This window comes from Pogona vitticeps, chromosome 1 (genome assembly GCF_051106095.1).
Source record: "Pogona vitticeps strain Pit_001003342236 chromosome 1, PviZW2.1, whole genome shotgun sequence".
Lineage (NCBI taxonomy): Eukaryota > Metazoa > Chordata > Lepidosauria > Squamata > Agamidae > Pogona > Pogona vitticeps.
The window spans coordinates 19196332-19212363 of NC_135783.1; the positions used below are offsets into that span (position 1 = coordinate 19196332).

Here is a 16032-nt window from a genome sequence, read left to right on the forward strand (position 1 = left end):
CAGAAATTATAGCATGCAACTTGGGTTCCCTTTCATTTGCTGCTTGCAGAAAGGACATCCTTCTACCAATTTTTCAAACAACTTTATTATCTACTTTTATTTTCCTCTCAATATTATGTTTCCAGGCTTCTCAGAAACTGATACATTTGTTGCAGATCTATGTATGAATTTTAAGGTACAAAACGAACTGAATCTTGAGAGACTTATTTCTGAGTAGCCACGGATAAGAATTGCCCATCAATACCTCAAATTTTTTAAAAAAAATTTTTAAAACAACCACCAGAAAATGTATTATGACAAGCAATCTAAAATGTGTTTCTCCTCTTCTGTTATCCTCTTAACTTCTGCTGCTATTATTATCAAATAATTTTAACTTGAAATTTATTTTTCTGTTGTCAGTGATAAGCCAATTGACCAAAGGAGGATTAAATTTAAAATCACTTATTTGTAATTCAGCCATTATATTGATCTATAAAAAGAAATTCTGGACATCGACTAACAGTAGGATACATACTGCAGGCTATTAAAAACATAACTGACAAAGCATATAAGGAAAATGACATAATAAACAAAGCTGATTGTTGAGGGGAAATGCAGTTTTAAACCGAAAGTTATCCATTTCTAACACCACAATCTAAAGCTCCAAAATTATTATTTGTACATGAAGTCATGTTTTTAAGTGGGTATATATAGTTTTTATACAGTTGATTTTTACATTCTCAACCTTTTCACTGATTAATTTAATGAAACATTTTCTCTGTGTGTCTGCATATACAATAAATTAAACATAAACCCCTCCCTTTCTGAGAACTAATTCAAAAGTTACTTATCAGAAAGTGATCATGTACAGTGTGATTTGTGTTCGCTACCCAGTGACTTTATTTACAAGCCTACAGAAATACTGAATATTTTTCAACTTTGTGGAAAGAGACAGACTTGATTGTGTTATAGGAGCATAAGCATATGAGGCAGAGTTTACTTTTCAAGGACAACAATGACGGCTATTCAAAATATGCTGTTGCTTTGCTAAATAAATTTCGGGACATGCCAGATTCAAGAAACTGCTCGTCAGCAAAGTAATGAGTCCGTTTTCTTAGCAGAAAGTTTTTTTTTTGTTTTGATCGACAAAGATCAGAGATTCCTGAGTGTTTGTGTATTATTAAAATACACACAATAATAATAAAAAGACTGCCACTTGATTTTTAAAAATCTTAATTAATGCAATGACTTTCAGAGAATAATCGAACAATGATATTTGAATAGCAATTGTTCAGATTATAGAAGCATACTTCCTTTGCCCATTAGCAGACACATAATGTAGTGCTCTGCCACCACAGTGCTCTACAATATACCCCCCATGCCCCTTTACACAAGCCTTAAACAGCCCCATTGGAGTTACCTGGTACATAAGAAGAGATCAGGTAACTCCTTCCACAACCAGATAAAGCCCAACCACCCCGTTTGCATGTGTGCAGGGGCAAAGACAATAATAATAATAATAATGATAATCATCTGAGAACTCCAGAGCTTGAAGGACCCTACTGATCATCGAGTCCAGCCCTGGTCAAAGAGGCATAGTGGAGCATCAAACTCCCATCCTCTGACTCCACAGCTAGATGCCTAAACCACTGAGCTACCCATTCTGGCCTTTTATTTTTCATATGTGTACATGTGGTAGAACTGGCACCTTCTTAGGATAGGCATTCCCTTCTATGTAAGACAGAGAGAATTCCCCCTTCTCTCTCTTTTAACCTAATGGCTACAATCACTAAAAATGGTTACAATAAATTGTACAGTGGTGCCCCACATAGCGATGATAATCAGTGCAGCAAAAGTCGTCACTATACGGATTCGTCGCTATAGGGATTCGTCGCTATGCGGAACAAAAAAGCCCATAGGAATGCATTAAAACCCATTTAATGCGTTCCTATGGGCAAAAACTCACCTTTAAGCAAAAAAAAATCCTCCATACGACCGCCATTTTCACTGCCCGGTAAGTGAGGAATGGCCGCAAAAACACAGCAGGCGGCCATTTTTCCCTGGCGGCCATTTTGGAACCGCCGATCAGCTGTTTTTAAAACATCGCTATGCGAAAATCGGTAAGCGAAACAGCTTACTGATCATTACAAAGTGATTTTTGTGCCATTAAAAAGATCGTAATGCGATCGCTTTTGTGATCGCAAAAAACAAATCGCTATGCGGATTCGTTGTTAAACGGGGCACTCGTTAAGCGAGGCACCACTGTATTTTAAAAATATGGTACATAAATAATTTGGAGTATTTTTTTCCCTTATTTACTGTGTTTGTGAAAATTAAGGTATGTCTAGTTCACAATGCATCTAAATTGGACTTAGCAGCCACATTTCAGGAACCAAAGGGGACACAGAAACATCTCGATGTGTAGCCATTACCAGATACAGCCTACCGTAAATGTTTAATAATAATAACAGCGTCCCATCAAGTCTATTCTGATTTATGATGACCATTTCCAAGGATCTCTAGGTAGAGAACATACAGAAGTGGTTCACCATTCCCTTCTTCTGGGGGCACTTGGATTGTACAGGCCACAGGCTGGCTGTTTTCCCAGGAGAAAATGGGGAATCGAACTCCCAACCAGATACCTAAACCACTGAGCTATCCAGCCAGCCCATGAATGTTTTACTCAAGCATTAACAGCCACTGAATTAACTGAGGATTATTTTCTGGTATTTATATGTAAGACTAGGCTAGAGATAAAACAAGCATTGGCTCTTCAATGTTGAAGAGGAAGATTTATCATGATTCATGGTGTGTACATTTATCCCATATTTGCTACTGGTAAACATGTCTGCTTGTTTTTATATTTCTATGTTACCTGAAAAACAATCTGTATTATGATGGGGTACTAAAGAATTGTATGTGACACTAAAACCTCTCCTGAACTATTTTCCAATCTCTTTAAAATATTGCCGGTCCTAAGCCAAAAACATTTCAGACCAATACTGCTTCAGAGGAAAGTATCATTTTACAGCACTTTTTTAAAAAAAATGAAACCCAGTTGAAATAAAAGAAGAGGCATTTCACAATATAGAATTGATTGGTGAGCCACATTACATGGGTTACGTATACTTTACACCAGGAAAAAAAAGGGGGGGGGGGAGAGAACATGAATGAAGAAGTTTGACATATTTTTGTACCTTTTCTTACTCACTTCCATTGCATTATAGAAATGTGCAATACAGCCACCAACCCACAGCTCATCTCACCAAGCCTGTGCTATTATGCTGCTTTTACAGATGGTGGAGTGTCACTGAGGTGCTGAAGGGCCCCACTTAGCCCACAACTGGAAAGAGTTTAAAAACAAAACTAAACAAAAACATGCACTCGCTTCCATGCTTTATAAACTTGTCCTAAAAATAAAGCTGATCAATGATAATCCAAAACATATGACAAATGTTTCCAACAATAGAAGGTCACAGGCAGTAGCAAAATGACTCCCAAAGTATAACATGCTCCAGTTAGCCGTTAAACTTAACTAGATTTTGCTAGTTCTAAATGTCTTTTATCATTGTCTACTGTGAGTAATCCTCTGAGGGTGGGGAAACACCACCCTCCCACAAAAATGTCTGGAGGAAACCTGGGACAAGCGCAGTGCCCTACAAACAAAATTTCCACGGGCGCATTCGCTTCAATCTATTGTTAACTGCTGAGTGACTGAAAAGGTGGCCAATCTTTTCATCAAAGAAGGCTCAAAACAAAACTGAGAGAAACAGCTTGTGGCTTTGTAGAACTAGAGTTACACAACTATATATATTTGAAAGAAAGAAAGAAAGAAAGAAAGAAAGAAAGAAAGAAAGAAAGAAAGAAAGAAAGAAAGAAAGAAAGAAAGAAAGAAAGAAAGAAAGAAAGAAAGAAAAGGTCCTGAGTTCTGTTGAGAGGTAGTGTTTACAGCCTGTTTTGTAGATACATGACATTTAACGAGAGTGCCATTTCAACACATTACAACTTCATGCATCCCATGCCTATATTTATCATTGGACGAAACCTTGCTTCAAGAGATTCAATAGTGAGATAAGCCCTTGCTAGTTTCAAATTTAAATTTTAAAAAAAACACAACCTTTCTAAATTGCTAACTATTTACACCGAGAAAACAGGTGGGGGAGGATACCTTTATGGAGATCTGTGCAGATCTGTATAATGCAAAAGGAGGGTTGTCAGCTGTTTCTTACTTTAAACAAAGATCTAAAATAGCATTATTCTCAGCTGTGCATCTAACACTATATGCAGACAAAGAGTTAAGCCTTCCACAATATGCACAAGCAACTGACCAAAATAAGATATGCAATTTTCCCTTTATTTCGGACACTATTGTAATCATGTGTCTACTTCGGGGATTCTCAGCATGGAGTTCAATACAGCATGTAAATAGTCTGGAGAATAAGGTCACAATTAGGAATGGAAATAATATGGCTAAAGTCCTCTCTCCCTTTGATTTAGATGGTCTCAACAGAATGATACATTTCAGGAGAAATTTTAAAGCCCTGTGAGATTCCTCATCTCCAGCCAAGAGAGAGACAAATAAGTCTCCCCCTTCCCCAACTCTCTTAAATTTTTATTGAACCTCTAAAACATTACAAACAAGGCTAGCTTTTGAGTTCCAACTAAACTCTTCCACACTTAAAGATTGCATAAAAGCTGGGGGAGGAGGAAGAAGAAGAGTCCAAAAAAAATTGGACCAGATGTTATGCCCTTTGTTGTTGCTTGCTGGCAAGGCAGTTTTAGATCATAACAGAGGTGCCAAGGTGCTATTTTACAATCTCCACGTAGACAGAATCCTGACTTAGATGTGTCTATTGACTTGGATAAGGCAGTTAAAATCCCTTTGTCATCTTGAAGCCCAGAACCCAGAACTCTGTTTCTACTTCTTGTCCCCATCCTGCCCCCTCCGGCTCTGTAATTTATTTAAAATATCCCCTACTGTCCCTTCCCCTTGAGAAGGAAAGAACACTCAGAGACATATCATGTACAGAAGAACAGGACTGACTGCTAAGAAAGATGTCAACAGCACATCTATTCCTTCGTTTTCTTAAATAAAGCAGGAGCCATCCTAAATTTCAGCAATCCACACAACTGATTTAATCTGCGAATTGTACAATTTTATGCAAAAGTCAGGTGATTTTGTATTTCCCCAACATCCTTCCAGAAAACATCATTTCTACCAATTTAAGAATTGTATGCAAAACTCCAGGAAATGAAAGAAAAAAGTGCCAAAGCAAGACTGTGTTGAACATTAAGAAGACCAAAGTACAAAGGACACTCCCTTCATATCCACTTTGCAAAAGGCACCATGAGCCAGTATCTAACACATGTAACATTTCTTCCCTCTTCCCCCATTTAGAGAGACCATATGAAAAAATGATAACAGTGACTGACTAAAAAATTGCAGTTACACTATAAAAGAAAGCTATCAGCTGTTCATATATATGTGGTCACACCAAGAGATGCCTAAAAGGCAAAAACAAAACAACAATAACAAAGGAATTAAGCCTCCAGTCTCTGGAACAAGGTTCCACTAAGATATGCCAGGCAACTGCTCTCCTTATGTTCAGGAAAGTGTAAACAGAATTATTCAAAGCTGCCTTCAACAACTCACTCTCCCAAGTGCTGTAATTTTTTTTTAAATTTTTTTCTCATTGTATGAATTTTAGATTTTATACTTGTGAGTCACCATATTGTTGGCATGTATGTTGTTATGTGGGATCTTAAGTTTTAAACCGTAAACCACCCAGAGTACTGCTTGCATTAATGAGGCAGTGAATAAATAATGACTACAGAAGAATTGCATAACTTTAATACTGACAATGAAGAAACTGGAATTGTTGAAAAGATTTTGTGCACCTTGGTTCAACCATCAATCCAAATGGAGACTGAAGCCAAGAAATCGACTGAGACTCGGAAAGGCAGCAATGAAGATATCAGAAAATATCATGAAGTGTAAGGATGTGTCACTGGAGACCAAGGCCAAGATCATCCACACTAATGTATTCTCTATTAGTATGTACTAATAGGGAATACATTAGTGAAAGTGTGTTAGGAAAGTGTGAAAGTGTGTTAGGAAAATGTGAAGGCATGAGGAGAAGGGGACAACAGAGGATGAGATGGTTGGACAGTGTCATCGAAGCTACCAGAATGAATTTGACACAACTCTGGGAGGCAGTGGAAGATAGGAGGGCCTGGCGTGCTCTGGTCCATGGGTCACAAAGAGTTAGACACGACTAAACGACGACAACGATTAATATGTACGGGTGTGAAAACTAGATAGTGAAGACAGCTGAAAGAAAAAAGAAGTAGAAAAACACAATTTATTCGGCATATGGTGCTGGAGGAGAGCTTTGTGGATAACCTGGACTTCCAGAAGGACAAACAAGTGGGTCCTATATTAAAACCTGAACTATCTCTAGAGGCAAAAATAATGAAACCGAGGCTGTCCTACTTTGGGCACATAATGAGAAGATGGCAGCAGGAAAAGAGGAAGACTAGATACATCCCTGAGTTTACAGGACTGAGCAGAGTTGTTCAGGATAGGGCATTCTGGAGCTCACTCATTCAGAGGTCACCACAAGTTGGTGGCAACTTGACAGCACACAACAACAACATACTCGTTGAAATATGCATTCTACATTGTTTTGTCGCTAAACGTCCATTTCTAAATGCATTCTTTCAAAGTACATGTCCGTACATACTAAAATGTGTGACTTGCTATCTTCCATCTGAAAATGATATTACAACCTTCAGAGAAGAGCAAAATCTTAAAAATAACTGGGGTTTTAATTTATGGTTGTGACGGCCTTCCTCAAGACTCACAAAGGGAGGTCGTCACGTCGCTTTAAAACACTTTACTCCACTTTACTGCCACCAACCATTCCTTATAAAATAAATCATACATAAGGCCAGTATAACTTTCAAAATAAAAAAAACTTGGTTTATTGATTACAAACATAAAGGAATGGGAAATCACTGTTGAAGAAATAATCAATCAATCACTGTTTCTCAGGCACTAGCTATCACAGACTCTTTCTCACTGACTCTAAGATCACTTTAACTCTCAGCTCATTCTCTTATCTTAAGTTCCAGTCAGCAATCTCTTCAAAACTCCTCTTCTTTCTCTCACACACCAGCTCCTCCCCTTAAGTTCCACCCTCTGTCACACCATTGGTTGATGACTCACTGCCCCAGCTGTGACGGACAGGTGAGGTCACTGCTGTCTGTTACAATGGTTATCCATTATTCCACATGGTCTACAGTACTTGCTACTATACCCCACTCTGAACACACCCAATTTTGTCTGAGACTTTAGAAAATTAAGCAGGATTAGGCGTGGCCTTGTACTTGGAAAGCAGATGACTCGGGAATTCCAAAGATCTGTCATTAAAACTAGGAAGGAATCTTCCCGAAAGATCCAAGAGCCAAAGCTGCTAGTCAGAGCTCACAATACTGGACTAAATGGGCCAACGGTCTGAAGCAGTATTAGAGAGCTTCCTATTTTCTTTCAAATAGATACGCAGTCTCTGGATATCTATTTAACTCTGTCCTCACGTTCTCTTGCTTTCTGATTTTTTCTTTTCTTTTCCACTTTCATGAATGAAGATCTCTGGTTTTGCCTTTCTCTTGCAGCTTCAGTAGGGCTCAGGAAGAATCTTGCCCTAAACTCTGGATGGCTGCTCCCAGTATGACTCAACAATACGGAGAGGAATTGAGGGTCTGGCTGTAGGTATGCTTTAAAACACAAACAAAACAAAATATTTCACTGCCCCTTGCAATATTTAATACCTCGACTTAACAGGGAAATAGCCATAAGCTGTTAGATGTTCTCTTTTAAAAATCAACAGTGTAGATTTAAATGTAGATTCTACACTTTAAAAAAAATGAGTGTAGTACTGGTACCGATAGTCAACAGCAACTTTGCCTTGTAAGTCCAGGATCATATTCTTTTTATGGTGCCTTCTTTCCCATTTCCTAGGAAAACAGGAACCACATTTATCCTCTGTTTAGGAGGGGCTTTATTGTTTTAATAAATATTTTCAACTTTCATCATAAGCCCCATCCTTGAGGATTTTGCCAAGCCCGAATGGTAGCATCCAGATTTGGGTAAAATAAATAATAAGTAATTTCAATAGGATTTCCCCTGCATACACTACATCAACTACATGCAGCATTGCTTCTTTTTATGTTTTCTTTTCTTTTTGCTTTTTCAACAAGACATCTTGCAAAGTATAAAAAAAATACTTATGTGCCCTTTGTAGTTTCCTGTAGTGGATGAATATCCTCCAAAGCACATTATTTACATCCCTCTATGAAGAAAAAAAGTTTTGGATTTAAAAAACCAACAAAAGCCGAACTAGCAGTAGTTGATGAAATACAATAATGTGCATGGCACTTTATGGCTGGTGCTGAGTCTCCAATCTGGGCCAGCTATGGGGTTCACATCTTGCCCTAGCCTCCCCCCCGATGCACTTCTTTGTACTTGCATAAAAAATAATAATCCATTAGCTCCATTTGCTGTTTCGCTAATTATATAAATATTACCATTTATAGTTTGGCCATCATAAAGAACCTTTCTTTAGTGTGATTTGCAGGAAGGTAGTTTTTAATAAATGTTCAACTGATTCAAAAGTCTTAATTAATTCATCATACGAGTTTTAGGTATTCTATTAAATCTGCCTCTCTTTGAATACGCATAGCCTGGTTCTCAGCATCCCCTTTGTGTTTGGAGATGATTCACATGCATAAGTATCATTCCAGGCATTATCTCTGAAGAGATGTTCTCATCTCTGAAACAGAAAAGTTGGAGGTCTGTCTGAAGATAGTGCTTGCCCTCCAGTTTTTTAATAAATATTTTAAACTTTGTTTCAGAATCTGCTGCCTCATTTAATGGTGGCACTTCAAAATTACTCTAACTCAGCCTTCTTCAAGTTGGTGCCTCCTGAACGCTGTGGACTACAACTCCCATTATCCCCAAGCAGCATAGCCAACAATCTGAACTGGTGGGAGTTACATCCCAAATAACCTGGAGGGCAGGAGATTGGGGAGAAGAGGATCTAATCATTAATCACAGCAATCCGACTTTTCACAGCTTCGAGAAAATGAATACAATTTGTTTCTCACATACAACTGCAAATTCCCACAAAAAGCTCCTCCAGGACCTGGGGCAGCTCTACCTCAATCCTCTGTTCCCATTTTTTTTAAAACTCCCCCCCCCCCGCCAACCCCTATTTACAACCCTCACTGTCCTTAGGTTTACATTAATCATTATCTCTTTCCAAAGGCTGGCTTGAAGATTAATGAAGCAGAATAGCGAAGAAGAACACGAAGGAAATGAGATGGACTGAGAAGACAGTGGTGAAAACATGCTGACGGTTAAACCCAAGTCTGTACAGCAGGCACCTCTGTGTGGCTGTTAGCAAATATCATCATCCCCAAATGACTGCAGTGTTGTAGTTTTCTTTCGCAGGTAACTTTGTTATCTACTGTAAAGATCCTGAAATGCTTGCTAACATATTCCCTGGTGTGTCTCCTCCTGGAATTTTAATTGTTTCAAAATGTATTCATTTCCTTTTATCCATGTTTGGCAATCCTTCGTGGAAGAATATGACAATTTATGTGAGATTGGAAGAACAACCTTTAAGGTTCCCCCCCTCCCCATATGCACTGCAATCCACAGGGGATCTCAAGAAACCCCATTCTGTCATCTACCACGAACTCTTGGTTTCTGCTTCACGATAACCCTTTGAAGAAGTGAATGTCGGTATTCGTAAGGATTCACACAGCTGATTAACACTATACTTCTGAGATGTTTTAATGTATTCTTCTCATTAAAGCTCGTGTGTTTGGGGGCTGGTTGACTTTTCCTTAAAATGTCTTATGATTTATGTAGCAGCAAATTATACAATGATAAATGTGCTCCCTCCACACAGAGGCGGCAAATCTCCTTCGCAAAAATTATTCACAGGATTTCAACAGCAACGTTCACGTTCGCTTTCCTACAGACTCTTCACAAGCAGTAGGAAGTTCACACAGAAAACTTTCCAGCATAAATTTATGTATTACAATGATTAATGTTATCAGTTGTGATTATTACATCTATACTCAGCCTGAGCCTTCTCCCTGGGATGTTCAAGGAAACCCACAGTGCCAGATAAATACAGAGCCATCATAAAGGTGTCACCGGACACAATAAACACTCAGTAATAGTCAATTCGCTGCAATGAATGAAACTTAATGAGTAGCCCAGACACAGTAATTTTAAACACAAAAATATGAATGTCTGAAACAAGGCTAGGGAAACTGGAGCATACCAGATTATGACCAACTACTATTCTCATCATTCCTTTGAACAGACCATGCCAGTTGCAGCTGTTTGGAACTGGAGTCCAACATCTGGCTTCCCTAGCCCTGGACTAAAGCAAATACAGGGATTTGTCTCACTGTCTGCTCTGCTCTGGGGGTAGGCTGGTTTGCTCTTTTTTCCAGTGAACACACAAATTAAGTGCCATTGCTAACCAGGCTATTCTCAGAGCATTCAACCCACACCACCAAAGCAAAGTGTGCTGCTTATCTACTGCCCCACAATGCTTAAAGCTAATCTTTTAAAGATGTGGCTAGGATCACTTTGGGTTCCAGCATGTGATTGAACCCAAGTAGATGGCTTGATGCTTTCAATTTCCCAATATCATTAGGAGGCTTAAGCAGACAGCTTAGCCACTTACTGATATTGGGAAATTCAAATTTCCCTCTGCTTGTTCCTGGAAGGAGGAGACAGGAGGAGGATTTTCTTTTTTCATTCCCTTTAAAGGGAGGTGGGCCAAATGGAGTCACTTGAGGCATGGGTGCCAAGTGAATACAAAGATCACACCAAATGGCACTCTGCACCTCTTAAGCAACCCTGATTAGCCCAATCTAGCATGCACCAATTCTAGCCCAGCCCTCTAATTTTCTTCACAGAACAAATTCCAAAATCCAAACAAAATCAGATGATAGGGGGGATGTGCACATACACCCTTAAACCAAAACAGCTCTCTCTTTTATTGTCTCTACTGTGATCCAGTGTGGACTGACACTCAGTTGAGCAATTTACAGTGCAATCTAACTTTAAAAATATGCCCTTTGTATGTAGGGGGTTTAGAACAGGCAAATGTGTCTTCTGCAGCCATATTAGGATCTAAAGCAAAAGGGAAAGGAGGGAGAGGGGGGAGCAAGTGAGGTGCTGACTTTGTCCAGCTGATGGAGAGAGCCCCTGTGCTGGCACAGAATGAGGCCAAGGTGAGGGGCTGGTAATTTCCAACACTTATAAGCTCAAAGAAGTTCAGATTCAGCACAGCTTTGGCTGGCCCACTGTCAGATAAGATGACACTCAAGCTATGACTTAAATGATCAAATACTGTAGGATTTGCTCTGCTCATATAACAGGTGAATTCAAATTATTTTTTACTAACCATAGTCCAGGCTTATTTGCTCCCAAAGCAGCTTTTCCTCTCCTCTGCCGATGGGGGCTTCTACTTTTTCAAGCTGGAACATTCAAATTGACTTTTTTTTTGGTTAATTGTGATAAGTTCTTATAAACATCAGGAACATGTCTGTAGGTGGTGTTTCAATGATGTAGGCAGCTGGGGCATTATGTTCAGGACCAGGGGGACATGCCCCCACATTCTTTCCTTTTCCTGATTGTCCTCCAAATTTCAAAATAAAATAAATTTCTTACATATATGAGATTAGTGCTAGATCACCCTTTCATCGGATTGTTGTTACTATTTTCCATATTTATGCCCATTGGCAGAGGCCAGACCAGAGGAAGGAAAGGAGGGGAGGCCTGTGGGCTGGAATGCAACTCACATAATATCTAGTATGAAAGGTGAACTCACAAAACAATACACAGGCCCCATGTGACCACAGTATGTGATTTTACATGTAATAATTTTATTGTGAGTCGCCCTGAGTAGATATAGTCTAGAAGGGTGGGATAAAAATGAAATGAAATGAAATGAATGAATAAATGAATGAATGAGTAAGTAAGTAAGTAAGTAAGTAAGTAAGTAAGTAAGTAAGTAAGTAAGTAAGTAAATAAATAAATAAATAAATAATACAGGCTGCGGATCAAATTGCAACAAATTGGAGCAATTCAGCTTCGGTGTAGTTGCACCCTGTCATTCAGCTAACTATATTCCATTCTTACCTCATATTGATTGTAATATTTCTGAAAACCTGTTTACATATTCGTATATTTGGGTCCGAAGAAACAGGACTTTTTGGCTTTCCAGTAAATACCAGGTTTTGAAAGACCATTCAGATTAGCTTTTGCTTCCTGTCCCAGAATACATAATCTTTCCAAGGTTCTATGTATATTCCTGCTTGATTCTTGTTCTCCCAAGAAAACCGGATTTTCTGTGTTTGTTGCTATCAAATTAAATACAATATTGCATGTGCAACATACAACTACATCTACTTCTCTCTCTCTCGTTTTAGTATGGCCTGGATTTTATTAGGACCACAAGATGTAGAGCTGTTATACCTTTCCTGTCCACCCACAATTCCAATGAAAATCCTCTAGACTAGAGCACAAAAATCCTTCGAAAATGTGCCGCATTGATGTGGTTGTTAAACTGACATAACTACACTCAGGTCAGCTCGTCACACGATGGCTAACTGTTTTGTATTTCTATTTAAAATATAATCATTACTCCTAAATTAATATCCCACTATATAAATCAGCACTTTTATGCAAACCTATGTCCCGCTTCTTTCTTTCACAGTTAGCTCATTTCCAGCAACAACATGAGTGACCAGTCTAATTTCTTCATCCAATCTCAAGGGTTTTACCAAACAACAGTTCATGAGTCCCCCACAAAAATCCAAGAACAGATTATGGGTTTGGGATGTAAATCAGAACAGAATCCAGAGGATCTTGAAAAAGAGCAAGCAGAGCAGGTGAGGGGAGAAAATAAATGACCATGCAGGCTTGCCAAAGAAAACCTGGAAGGACTGTAGTTTCTTTGTACCTCTAGTCATGCCACCAATTAAACCTAAGTTTTGCCTGAAGCCAGATACAGATACTTAAGGCTTTTGGGTCTGCAAAGAAACAGAATCTCCATATTGTCTTCTTCCCAGTAACCTTGGCAAGAGATTAAGTGATCCCTGCATGACTTTCTGGCTCATTAAGAACCCACTTTCTGTCTGAAGACTGAATTTCATTCCACTTTACAAGACCTTGTCAGTTTCTGGCCTTCTTATTCTTTCTTCTTCATTTTTTTTACCATCTGGTAAAGATTTCTGGAAAACTTGAGAATTTACATATTTTTGGACTGTATTCTTTATCCCAACAAGGGTATTGGCAAAGGGCTAGACTAGATGATCTTCCAATTACATGACTGCATTGCCCACTTGTGGATTAGGTTGTTGTATGTGGAAGAATCAGAGCATATTTACATGCCGTATCTCCTTTACTCAGGGCCATCTACTCTTCCTCCATAATGACCCTGTGGAGTTTCTGCCCCCCCCCCCCCCGATTCTGTACAGTATATATTTTTGTGGCCATAACTGCTGAGGAAGGAGCTTTTATATTTATGTCATGATATAAGAAGTGGGTTCCTCAATGCTCACTATTAAAACGCACTGGGTATCAACTCCCTTCCCTCATCCCCAAATGTAATATAAGCCTTCTGAGGTAATTTTCTAGCCTATTGCACTGGAGGGGTGGGGGCGGGGTAGAGCTGTGACCCTGGCAACAACAGTTAAGAATATACTCATCATTGTGGGATTTACTATAAGCTGTAGCACTTAAATGGTCTTATGTGCTAAAGAGACACTATCAGTGTTGTTGTCAATCACACATTGTTCTCAGAGCTGGTTATTTTTAACCCTCAGATCCTCAGAATGGCAAAACCTGTCTGCCTTCCACTTTCCAAGCCCTTTTTGTGATTCAAAACCCCAAGATTATCCACACAGACGGATTTAGAGGTTTCTTCACTTGTTTGATTTAAGGCATTCTGTGCACATACAAATCTTTTCACAACTTCTGTATAGGAGTCCAGGTGAAATATGTTTGCAAAGGAGAATCCAAAATTGTATGATGAATGGAGAAAAACAATCAGAAACAATCACAACACAAACCTAGTCCGGACTGTCTGTACACTGTGATTCTTCAAAAGTGCACCAAAGATGAAAATTTTAATTTCATAAAAATGTCCATGTTCTTTTCTCCCATTAACTTTACCCTTTAACTTTACACTTAATTCTCCTACCTCTTATGCCTATTAGCTATACATGTAGATTTGAAATACTGTATAAACTGAAGGATCAATAAGCAGTTGGTTAGCTTGTATTAACAAAGGAATTTGAATGCATTTCAGATGTATGTTTCAGAATCTAAATCATCTGAGACAAATTCTGTTAGACCACCACAGTGCCAACATTATCACTAGACTGATTTCCAGTATTCTTTCTTTACACCTCATTTTGAGTGACTGCACTGTTCAAATTACATAAGCACACAATAACCACCACCATCACTACAGAACTACACGGTTAGAAGGGACCCTATGGATCATTGAGTCTAGCTCCTGTCAAGTGTTCCACTAATTTGTTCTTGTGTTTACATGCAATTAAGTTGCTACCAACTTATGACAACCTTATGAATGATCTCCAGTACAGTGGTGCCCCGCATAGCGAGGTTAATCCGTTCCGGATTAACCTTCGCTATGGGAAAACATCGTAAAACGGATCAAAAACCCCAATTGTTTGTTTAAACTTTGTTTAATGCGTTCCAAATGGGCCCCAAACTCACAGTTCTCCGATGTTTTCCCTTGTTCCGGTGGCCATTTTGGGTGTACCGGTGCCCATTTTTGTGTTCTGGCGGCCATCTTGGGTGTACCAGTGGCCATTTTCTGTTCCGGTGGCCATCTTGGGTGTTCCAGCGGCCATTTTTTTTGTTCCAGTGGCCATCTTGGGTGTGCCAGCAGCCATTTTTTTTGTTCCGTGGCCATCTTGGGTGTACCGGCACCCATTTTTTGTGTTCCGGCGGCTATTTTGGAGCCGCAGAACAGCTGTTCCTCCATCGTAATGCGAGCGTGCCCTCGCATTAGCGATGGGGAAATCCGCATCACAATGCGGATTCATCGTTCAACGGTGCACTCATTATACGAGGCACCACTGTATATCCTATAATCAAGAGTCCTGCTCATTTGTAAGTTTAAACCTGTGGCTTCTTTTAGGGAGTCATACTACAGTATATCATATTTGGTCTTCCTCTTTTCCGGCTGCCTTCAAGCTTTCCCAGCATCATTGTTCTTTCCAGAGAATCTTGCCTTCTCATCATGAGTCCAAAATAGTACAGCCTCTTTTTCATAATTTTTGACTCCAGAAATAGTTCGGGCTTGATTTGATTTAGGACCTATTTGTTTCGTTTTTTGGCAGTCCGGGATATTCACAAAGCTCTCTTCCAGCACCACATTTCAAATGAATCATTTTTTTTCTTCTTCTTCACTGTGTTCCATTAATTAAATCTATCTTTTGTTTTGTTTTTTTCCCCTTCATGGAGAAAAAAAAGCAGTTGTGGTTTATTTCAGCAACTTCATTTTCTTGTTTTTGAGTCATTGTGAAATTGTTTACGGGAGACATTAAAAACCTTCAGTAGCCTCAACTTAACAACAGTTAATGGGTGTCTCGGATGTAACATAGACAATGTACAAAGCATCTGTTGTGAACAAGGTTCATGATTCAGCATCTAAGTATCCTAAGGGCATCCCTCTCCATCCAGCTCCACACAAAATTAAGAAAAACGATCCTACTGTCTCTGTAAGCATATATGGGACTTTTACACCATCTGATCAAGATATCTTTATTAATGTAAAACAGAATATATCAGATGAAACAAAAATTTAATTTACGAACATTTTTGTAGAACTAGTCAGCAAAATGAGTACACAGCTCTCGGGGGGGAGTGTTTCTTGCATAATTACCGAAGTGTTGCTCCCTTTTACAACTAACGTTGTGTAGACTGCA

At 39.0% G+C, this 16032-nt stretch overlaps 1 protein-coding gene across 48 annotated transcripts in view; it reads right to left on the reverse strand.

The window, feature by feature from the left end:
- Positions 1 to 16032, reverse strand: part of LOC140704068 (uncharacterized) — a 342640-nt gene that overhangs the window by 194026 nt on the left and 132582 nt on the right. The window lies entirely within an intron of this gene.